The sequence below is a fragment of the Hipposideros armiger genome, unplaced genomic scaffold, assembly GCF_001890085.2.
Source record: "Hipposideros armiger isolate ML-2016 unplaced genomic scaffold, ASM189008v1 scaffold_978, whole genome shotgun sequence".
Classification (NCBI taxonomy): Eukaryota; Metazoa; Chordata; class Mammalia; order Chiroptera; family Hipposideridae; genus Hipposideros; species Hipposideros armiger.
Window position 1 is genome coordinate 461,370 of NW_017732328.1, and position 9,298 is coordinate 470,667.

Genomic DNA, 9,298 nt, shown 5'->3' on the forward strand with positions numbered 1-9,298 from the left:
AAATGTTGTGCGTCAGTCTCACACCATCGATAACCAGTGCTGTGGCTGGGCCAGCCCTTGTGGTTCTTATTATGACTGGAAGACTTCAGCAATAACATCAGGAAACTTTGAAAAAAAAATACAAGTTTTATTACTGACGGGTCCTGAAAAGCACATGACACACCTGGGGCCACACAGCAAGGTCATGGGAAGAGACAGAAAGGGCATGAGTCTGGGGTTCTGCATTTATTGGGGTTGAAGGAAGAGGCTGAGAGTTTTGTGGGGTCACTATTTATTGGTGAATTTAAAAAACATAAGGGTGGGAATTTAATGTGCAGTAAGAGAAAAGAACAAGGGGTCCTAATGGTCAGTTATAAAAATCAACCAAGATCTCTAAAACAAAGGAGACTGGAAGGGGTGGTGGCACTTGGCCTGGGTCTTTATCTAGTTGTGTGGCAAGCAGTGTGTTTACTGAGGGAGCCGTCTTTGAAGTGGATTCCTCTTTGCAATAGTTGCCTCTGCAATCAAAGCTTAAGTCAGGAACTTGCACTACAATAAAAAAGAAAACCCTACTGCCAGGGCTTATACTGAATAACTCCAAACTGAAGTGATTTCATAAAAGTGGGAACTCCAACAGCGTCATAAGGAGCCACACTGAAAAGGCTTAGGTTTCACAAGTACTGTCTTGTCTATTTTAGCAGTGGAGCACAGCATACTCTGTGTAATTATCTTTTGAAACCCAGTATACTCATATAACTTGCCTCCTTTATTAACTGGTTTTCATCCTTCTCTATATCAAGAAACAGGCTGTTTTTATCAGTGTGTAATTGTTATTGAACTCAAGGGGTTCATTTTGGCCTGCCCCCATCAAAGCCAAAGGAGACATGGACAGGAGTTTGCAGCAAAGAAAGTAGTTTATTTAAAGAAATGGAACCAAGCCAGGAGACTCAGGAGAGCTGGTGCACTTAAGACCTGGCTCCCTGATGCTGTGTAGGGTACAGATTATATAGGGCAAAATCATAGGACACTGTGGATTAGGGGTTTGGGGTCATCTTGGAAGCTGTTTGGTCAGAGATGAGGTAAGGATAATGAATCATTTCTTCAGATCTTAAGGACATTACCAAGGTCTTTATTAGAAGCCATCTGTTGGGCCTCATGGGAAAGTAGCCAGGGGGTTGTTCCACCTTAGGTCAGGAAGTGAAACATAACTTAGGTCAAGATGTTATCTTTAGCCTGCCAGAGGTCCGGACCTGGTGACCATTAGTCAGGTCTGGGCTACTGTTTTCTGCTGCCTCCAGGGTTGCTGGGTTGCTGATTATTGAGGTGAGGGGGAGAGGGGGAGGGAGGAGGCTAGGTCTCTGAGGGGGAGAGAGAGAGAGAGAAAGAGAGAGAGAGAGAGAGAGAGAGAGAGAGAGAGAGAGAGAGAGAGATGATTTCTAGGGCTAAGATTTAAAACTAAATTTAATCAAAGTCATAAGGACCTTCAGTTTCAGAAACACTGGGTAACCAAGTTCCAATAAAGCTCAGAGTATATTACTTAGACCTTCCTTCATTGACTTTTTTCTTATTTTCTTAGCATAAGAGTTGTAAACATTGAAATAATATCACACAGTTTAAAATGCAAGTAAAATTATTGTTTGATATTTTTATTTAAAACAATCCCTAATATTTTTAGAGTACATTTCTAAAATTTACATAGGCATTATCTTATTTTGTTTCTAATTCTAACAAAAAACCATGCACAAGCGAAAACCTATCTTCTGATTCCGTGTTTAAACATAAAAATGAATATCAGTTTTATAAGAATGTGAAGCTCAGAGCACTACATAATGGGGTTCTCTAGGGAGCGGCCCTCTGCAACTTGCAATTAGTGATTTGGACACTGATCACAAGCCAGTATACTGTACAAGGCAACATTCATGCATGGATTTACCCTCAAAAAATGTTTTGGAGACATATATTAATACCCCTCTTCCACAAATGAAGGAAAAAAAATGAGGCTAAAAAAAAGGTTGAGAAAGAATAGAAGTGATAAGACAGAGTAGATGTGAGAAAAAACTCCTGTAATTTTTCTTTTTCTGTTAATAAAAAAAATGGAGGACATTGCTCAACTCAGGTAGACTTCTCAGAGGAATAAGCAAAATCTATCAACTCATAACCCAAGTCTGTTTATTAGTTGGGGATGATCACTTCCATCTGTATCTCAGGGAATTAAGAACATGGACCTTATTTGGGGGAAAATAATTAAATATTGTAGAAAACCAAGCATGAATGTCTTTTCAGAGAAAAAGAAGAGCTGAAATGTTCTCTAACACACATAGATAACTAGCATAAATCACAGGATGATTAAGCCTGCTTTTAATCTAGGAGTCAGAACAAATGACAACTTTATGTCTTGTGTTACGATAAGTTGTAAGCATATCATTCTCACTCTCAAGTATAGAAATCGTGTATGTAGAATATATTTTAGCATATATATATATAATGTATATGTGTGTATATATATACACACTATATATATATATATATTTATATATATATATTTATATATATATAATATATAATGTTAATTACATTATTTTCCTCTGAAGAATGCAGATTATTCACAGGAGGATTGGCAGTTATCTAGGCCTATCTTTCACAGGCCTAGATATCTCAGCTTCTCACAAAAGAGAAAAACTGGAAAACAGTGACACTTACCCACTCCAGCCAACACATCTTATTTTGCAGAGCTTTTCTTAAACTTTGATATTATCAATTGTGTTTTTCAATGATGACTCTGTCCACCTGCTTTTATGTTCCGAAATCTCATTCCGTCTGTGCAGTTAAAACATCTTGTGCCCTTTATTTTCAGTCAACAATGAAGAATTCATTTGGGTTCACCACAATGCTCAGTGACGCATTTGGCTTTCCATTCAGAGATGGGGAGATAGAGACACTTTTTGCTCACAGCAGTACTACATGATTCTGACCTTAATTGAATAAACCTTCAGTGGTAGATAAGGGTTATTATGATTCAAAACCCATCCCTTAAGCCACAACGCTCAACTACAACTATAGCAGGAACATTTCCAAATAATAACATACCTCCCTTGTGAAAACCCACGAAGCCCCTTTGAACTATTTCATCTATATAATAACTTCTAGATTAGATTGTGTTCCAGTTATTTTACCTATCTTGCTTCCACACAATTTAAGTATGCTTAGAAAGAATAGCAAATAAAGATGCACAAAGGACAAAACAAAATTGAGGTAAAGTGTATATGAATGACAAAATTCTGTAAGTGTGTGGTTTGTAAGGTGCTTCGATAGAAATAAAGGAAGGTGAGAAAAACAAAACAAAACAAAAACCTCAAACAATTGCCATGTACCCATACTCTGAAAAACAGGGGACTGAGACATGTTTAAGAAAGGTTAAGTAAATTCATTTGTTCATTCATTCATTTATCCAACAAATACTTACTGTCCAGTTATGAGTCATACACCTGCTACACACTGAGGATGGGCGGATAAATCTGCTATAATCCCTAACCTCATTAATTTAATCTAGTTGGAAAACACAGCCATTAAGTTAATAATTCCACTAATGAAAACATATACAGTTATAACTGAGTGATTAAGACCAAAGCATTTTCAGCATACTATGCTTTACTCTGAAAGAAAACCATTGTGGATGGGCTCACATAACAGTACATGCTGGGGACATTAATTGGGAGAGCTGCCCAGCATCCTTGTAGTGCAACTGTCCTGACAGAAGGAACTTACTGTGTATCTCTATCTTCGATGTTCACATTTCCTTATATCTCTTTTGAACAACAGAAGGGAAAAAGTGAGAGATAGCCCCTCCAAAACAAAGAAATGGCATTGTACCAAAAACTAAAGCTAAATTGTATACTTAGTTCATTGTCTTCACTATGGCTAACACAGTTCTGGGCATTTTGTGATAGTCTAAAAAATGTAGCATTAGTGATTTCTTTCTCAGATTTATATTGATGTTATGAACTCTAGGATCCAATACTTAAATGTATCTAGGTTATGTGAGAATCCCACATGTAAGGCAGCATTCGTTTTAAATGGAAACTTGTTACTCATGGTGCTGAGCCCTATCTATGGAGGGCATTATTTGGAAATCTTCATGTGTTAGCGGATGTCAGGAGCGTTCACTGGTGAAATGCTCAAATCTGTCTAAACTGGCCTGTAACTGCTAGAGCCAAAGACCTGAACCAAAACCAAACTGCTGTTTTTCTGATTGCCAAACAGCTGTAGAGTGGTGACATTCATTGCATTTAAAAGTGACTATGCAACTACAGTGCTATTTAGCTAGGAGTTTCCTCTTAGGAAATTAGGTTACAAAGAAGTTTATTGTGTTATGTTTTAATAAAATGGTAATCTGCAATAGGAATGAAAGCAGTAAAGAATATCAAAGAGAAGAAAGGATTCCCTAAATATTAGAAATTACTTATTTTTTGACACAGTTTATGTGTTAAATGGAGAAAACAAATCTGTCCTGCAGGGAGTTTCATGTTTCTTCACGACTGTAACTTCGCCTCTTTCCCCAGACATGTTAATGACTTTCCCTGAGTGCTTACTATGTACCACATCATTTCTAAGTGTTGTCCACACATTGATTCATTAAATACTTATAACCATCCTAGGCGGCATACACTACTACTGTCTCTATTTTATACATGAGGCAACCGTATCACAGAGAGGTAAGTCACTTTAGCAAAATGGGACAACTAGTAAGAAGCCAACACAAGGTTATACACCTGTGCTTCCTGGCTCCAGGGTCTACACTCTTAATGATTCTTCTATCCTGCATGTCTTCTTGCACCCATGCCTTTGCCTGGTTCTGTTCCTGCCCGAGATGTTTCCCCTGTAACTTCCCCTAAGTAAAACCTAGTCCCATTTCAAGTTTCAATCCAAATACAGTCTGCTCAAAGAAACCTGTGTGTTTTCCTACTCCTTGCTGGATAAGAGGACACTTGTGTTTGTTGTTAAGAAAAATTCAGTGTTAACAGCACTCATCACACTATATTTTAATTATCTTTTTTTTTTTTTAAGGAGGGCACAGCTCACAGTGGCCCATGCAGGGATCGAACCGGCAACCTTGGTGTTATCAGCACCACGTTCTAACCAACTGAGCTAACCGGCCACCCTTTAATTATCTTTTAACCTCTGTCTTCCCTACTAACTTGAGATCCTTAAGGGCAGGCATATTACAACCCCAGTACATTTTTACTGGAACTGTACATGAGTGAACAGGAGTCATATGAGATAATTTGGTAAAACTGCTTCGAAAATTGCAAGTGGCATGTAAATATCATGATGATATTCTTCATCATCATAAGCATATTCTGTGGCAGTAAGACATCTCAGACAAGTTTTTTCAATGTGTATAAATAATGAAGAGAAATATTTTTAAAAAAAAAAAAGAAGGAAAATGGTTCAAAAACAGCAAGCACTGATTTATGTTCACTGTCCTAAGAAACCACTGTCAAGTCTTCCTGATATAAAAGCTGAGAGTATTACGCTTTTCTACCTGGAAGTCTTAACAGTAATTTCTTATCCAGACTTGCAAAGAGATAATTGAAGAAATCATGGAGAATCATGATTTAACTCTTTTATTCCATTGAAATCAAGAATGCTATAAGTGACATTCAATTTTGATGTATTCAATATAAAATAATAACACTTAATGTAATATACTGATAGCATAGAAAATAGACAAATAGAAAATAGACATCAAATAAAGATATTTTCATGGCAAAGAATATCATGTAATATATGGCAGAAGTTGAAGGTAAAGAATGGTGATAGTACTGCCCAGATTAATAAAATTTGTATTTACAGAAGTTTACCAATGGTCAGTTCAGTGCTTAGACCTATGCAGTAAATGCCTGTATTCTCAAAAGTCCACATGGGTATGTATACAAGGAGAGTTAAGGCTCTCATTCCAAAGACAAATGGATTAAAAAGTACTATCTACATTTAAAATATACTAAGAATCTAGCGATCCTGAAGAGATGTCAGCATAAGAAAAGATGTTTTTATTTTTTTATTATTATTATTTTTTAATAAGACAGCCTTACTTAGGATGCAGCTTCTCAATGAAAGAGATTCCTAAAACAAGTATTGCTCAGTTTCCTCATCTTTACTCTGAAGACAGTGACAGCCTTCTAATCCGGTTGTTATGGAAACAGAAGGAGGTAATGTATTTCAAGTTTCGCATTAGACATTAAGGGCAGGCATATTACAGCTGCAATGAATGTTTGATGAATCTATACATCTATAAAATCTATAATTTAAAATTATAAATAGTAGGCATTCTAAGCAGGTTCATCGCAGCTATTGCTATTAATCACATATAGTGGATGACAGTCCCAGTTCTTAGAAAGCCAAAGTGTGAATTATTTCAATTTCCAAAGTAGATATTAAACAACTACCATTTAATATGAATGTATGTATGTGTATGTGTGTGTGTGTGTAGTACATATACATATATAATCTTATATATATATATATATATATATATATATATATATATATGAGAGATTTATTATAAAGAACTGGCTCACACAATTATGGAGCCTGGCAAGTCCCATGATCTGCAGGGTGAATTGGCAAAGGGGAGACCCAGGGAGCCAATGGTTTAGTCCCAATCTGAGCTGGAAGTCCTTAGAATCAGGAAAGCTGATGTTTCAGCTCAACTCTAAAAGCAGGAAGAAAAGCTGATGTCCCAGTTTGCAGACTACCAGGAAGACAGAGTTCTCTCTTACTGGGGTTAGGGTTGGTCAGCCTTTATGTCCTGTTCAGGACTCCATTTGATTGGACAAGGCCCACCCTCACTGGGAAGGGCAATCTGTTTTACTCAGTCTACAGATTTAAATGTTAATCTCATTTAAAACACCCCCACAGAATAATGTTAGACCCAATATCTGGGCAGCTCGTGGTTCATTCAAGTTGACACATAAAATTAACCATCAGAGTAAATTCCCTGATTTTTCTTTATGACCATATCTAATATGTTAGGTTTTAAATTCATAAGAACAATAAACAAATCTTAAAACAGTTACTCTGAAGGGAAGTATTTATGCCATCAAGGAAAATCTATATTTATATTTACCTGTGTTTTCATGTTTATCTTCTCCTGATAACAAGATCATTGTGAAACATTTCTAGTAAAAAAATTAGACAGGAGAAGAAATTTCCAATGCTGTAATATCAGCCAGCCTATTTATATACAGGTTCTAGTTATATCCATCATCACAAATGCCAACTCATTTAAGAAATAGCCTTTCAGTTTTTAAGTCAAATGCTTTACTATATTTAGCCTCAGTAATAAAAAGTGACTAATCATTTATTTTGCTAAAACTTGTGCTAGGCTCTCTGGCAATATTACCTCAGGTAATCTTCAGTGTCCCACTAACCATTATCATGATGAGTAAATGAGGCTACCAGGATTCAAGCTCAGATTTATAAACTCAAAAAAATCCTGGTCCTTTATACTACATCTAGCTCCTTTCTTATCTATTATTACCATTTCATTTTTTCACTGATTAGAAATTGTTTGTATTATAAAACAGGGTTAACTTTATAGCATCTCTTAATCAAGTCTATTTATTTAGCTACCCTGGTGCAATCACTATGATTGTACTTAAGACAAGGTTATAATTAGCAGGTGATTAAATCTGCAGTTATTTTATTTAGTCTTGGTTCTCATTGGAAATTTTTCTATCATAAAATACTCTGATAATAATAGAACACTAACTGTTTACTCTGAGAAATAAAACATTGTTTTCTAAAAATTTCCTTGAATATGAACTAGGCAAAAATAAAAGGACAGAGTTGAGATAGACTGTGGAGAGTATGACTCCTTTTGCAACAATGGACACTCCCACTTTTAAAAGGTGATTTACAATTTTCATAAGATTATCGCTTACCCTAAAAATTGCTCGGTGCCCATGGTGAAAATCATCCTGTTTAGCGAGATAAATGAGTTGGATAATAGGTCTAATGTTATGAATGTAATGGTTTAATTAGAGGGTCATGGTATGCAGGGTAGTATTGAGAAAGCTGAAATATATCAAGTGAAACTTCTGTTATTCATTCATGGTCACATGTATCAACACAGATATCAAAGGCAGATCATTTTTCCCACTTTTCACAGAGGAGAAGGTAAATTTAGGGAAGATTTTATGTCTTGATGAAAGTAACATAGAGTGAAGAAAAGCCTTAAAGTGTGTAATGCCTGTCAAACCAGGAAGAGACAGTAAATTATCCATGATAGCGACACTGAGCATCTAAAATTGCCAGGCACTGCCCTAACTGCTGGAGATACAGAGGTGAACAAGACAAATTTCTTGAATTCACAGAGCTTGTATTTTTTGGTGAGGAAGGTGGGAAATGAAGAAGATGACACATAAATAATGATTACATTTTAGAGAGTGATAACTATGAAGTAAATAAAGCAGCAACACAGTGGAGTGTGATGAGTAATGAATGTGCTTGTATTTCTAGTCAGGTCATACGTTTACCTGTGAAGTTTCAACATTACTTGAGTGATGCTAAGGAGCAGTTTGCAGAGGCCTAAAGCAGGTCTTTTGGGTTATGACTCTGTGTTGGAAATGAGCTTGAGATGTTCTAGGAATTTCAAGAAAACCAGTGTGGCTTGACCAAAGTGATAGGATATGAAGTCAGAGAAAGAGGCAGCAGTCTGATCCCAGCTGGTCTTTCAGGGCCTTCAGAAGGTGTGGACAGGGTGTTAACATAATATGATTTTAGCTGTTAAAGCATTGATCCTAATAGTGTGAAGAATAGACTTAGGTGGCAATTAAGTGAAACTACAGGTGATGAGAAGTGATTGGATGTAGAGTATATATTTTAAGGCAGAAGCAACAAGCACTGTTGATGAAATGGATTAAGTAAAAAGGGAAAGAAAGGAATCAAGAATTCTAGATTGACCACCTCAGTGGACAATGTTAACATGAAATAGCATATGAAAAATAGAATTTTTTAACTTATCTTTTTTTGCTTGAGGTAACAAGTTCTATTTTAGAAAATTTATCTTACATAATTCATAGGTTTTATATACTTTTATACATTCATTTTAATCAATTGTACCATTTTAGCATATAGAATTTAGGAACCAAAGTCCTCATTTGTTTAAATTTGTTCAGGAAATAAGAAATATTGCACTCACTGGAAATGTACAGTAGGAAACCATGGAGACAAGGCACAGAAAGCACCCACTGAACCTGCTGGTTTCTTGAGACAGTCCTTATAGCCTCACAACATTCTCGTTTCTGTTTTGTAATCA

General features: G+C 36.1%; 1 non-coding gene across 1 annotated transcript; it reads right to left on the reverse strand.

The window, feature by feature from the left end:
• Positions 1–5,060: 5,060 nt before the first annotated feature.
• TRNAI-GAU (transfer RNA isoleucine (anticodon GAU)) lies at positions 5,061–5,134 on the reverse strand. The gene has a single exon. It is a non-coding gene; the product is annotated as a tRNA-Ile (tRNA).
• Between the last annotated feature and the right edge of the window lie 4,164 nt (positions 5,135–9,298).